We start from the raw sequence: 2302 nt of genomic DNA, 5'->3' as shown, positions 1-2302 counted from the left end.
AAATTAGCTAAAATCTGTGCACAGACTAAATTGAACTGGCTGTCAGCCCTACCCATTGCTCTCATGTCTATTCGTTCTTCTGTTAACAGGATCTCTGGCTTTACACCTTTTGAATTGCTTACAGGTCATCAATTTCCAGGCCCAACCACGGCGTTAAGAGAGGACAGCGTGCAGCCATTGTCACATACTGTGTATTTTGATAAACTAACCGCTCTGATTCGAACCTTTTCCCATCAGGTAACCCCTGTTCCAGCTGAGCCACTCACCCCAGTCACAGCTGACTGGGTAAGGATCAGGACTTTCCGCAGAAAATGGAGTGAACCACGGTGGTCACAACCCCACCGAGTAACAGCTCGCACCTCACACTGTGTGCAACTACAAGGAAAGGGAGATACTTGGTTCCATTTAACATCCTGTGTAGCTTGTGACCCCCCTTCTAGGTCTCTTGCTGACACTGGTTTGGACCTGAGGACTCAGGTCCAAGAGAGGGAGGATACACAGAGTGACGGTAAAACAGACACTGAAATTGCCACTGGACAACACCAACAGCTCCAAATTATACACAAAACAGGCGACATTTTCACAAGCCCACACACAGAACCATTGGCACATTGTGTAAGTGCTGACTGTGCATATGGAGCAGGTATAGCTAAACAGTTCAAACGGCGATATGGTACAGAGAAAGTAATTGACCAAAACAAACAACCAGGTGAATGTACAGTAACTAAAGAAGAAGATGGCAGAATTATTTTTCACCTAATAACTAAAGAACAATGTACTGATTTACCAACGTATGACTGTTTCACAGAAAGCCTAAAACACATGAGAGGTTGGTGTGTGGCTAATAGAGTAAAAAGAGTCTCAGTACCCCGGCTGGGGTGTGGTCTAGATAAACTAGACTTTAAGAAAGTGCAAAAGATTCTGAGTGAAGTGTTTACGGACGTGGACATACAAATAACCATTTATTCCTTATAATCAAGTTTTCATTATTGTGTGATTTTGAGTGTTTTTCAATGTTTTTCAATTTTCAGGTTTTAAGAGTGTTTTCTTACAAGTTTTAAGGTATTAAGTTTTAAGAAGTGTTGATTTTGTAAAGATAATAAGACATTACTAGAGAGGGTGAATACAACAGCAACAACATGAAATTGTGGGAAAATTGGAAATTATTGGGGATGTTAGGAATAATTGCAGGAACGATCGTAGGAATAATCTTTGGAATACAAAGAAGCCAGGAAGGTAATAGCACCACACCAAAAACTAGACACAGAAGGTCAACTACATCAACAGACCCGTGTTTGCAGAAGTATGGGGGAATAGAACTGGATTATCTCAATGGGTCAGGGGGAAGTTTCACGTTCGATTTGTGTGCAGTAATTGATTGCGGAGGGAAAAATAGCTCTTGAAGAGGATATGTGACCTCTTACGAGGTCAAGAGAGGGAATTGTGGAAATATTATTCAGTTAAAAGTATGATTTAATTATCAATATAATCAATAAGTGTTTTCTTTCATTAAATCATTAAGCTGTGTGCTTTTATCATGTGCTTGCTATTTTACTCAGTGGAAAATTACTGGGAAAAAAAACAGAGTGTGTGTGACAAGCAGAGTGAATGCAGGAAGAGAGAGGGTGAAATCATAAATCTAACTAAGTCAGAACACACACACACACACACAAAGAGTCACACAGAAAAGAAATGTTATGAATCAATCCACTGCATATGTTTTAAGTATAATCATGAGTTGTGATGTGTTTTAATGAATCATAGGATTAAGAAACAACGCTACATAATTAAAAGCATTAGATGATTGAGTGTTTTCTTTTTACTAAAAGAATGTTGGTATGTTGTCCGGCCATAAAAAACTGTCTCTAGGGAACACTCCCCGAAACTAGCGACTGACCACAGGATGTAAAACTTGTGTTGTGGGAGATGTTGTTTTGCAGGAACTAACAAAAAAGGAGGAGTCAGAAGATGAGAACGACGTCAAATACTGAATAAATATGTGTGTTTTTTGAATGGTCTGGGTTGTTGGCTTTTGAGAGAGTGTGGAGAGCGACTGACAACCCAAAGCTTTGTTACCCTTTTTACATCTGATAATAAAACTTCTGTTTAATTTTGGAGAACGTCTCCGTGCAAATTTTTGAGCATGCAGGACTGACCATTAAGTCCAACAATACCCTCATGTTTCATTGTCTTGTTGCTCGTGCATTGCGTTCTATGTGTTGTTGTACCCTGGCTACCTGTCTCTCCCAAGTTCGTGTTCCTGTTTGGATTGTCCCGTCAAGTCTTAGTAAGTGTTTGAGTT

Source organism: Triplophysa rosa, unplaced genomic scaffold (genome assembly GCF_024868665.1).
Source record: "Triplophysa rosa unplaced genomic scaffold, Trosa_1v2 scaffold147_ERROPOS851237, whole genome shotgun sequence".
Classification (NCBI taxonomy): domain Eukaryota; kingdom Metazoa; phylum Chordata; class Actinopteri; order Cypriniformes; family Nemacheilidae; genus Triplophysa; species Triplophysa rosa.
Note: the sequence above shows the minus strand (reverse complement) of the source record.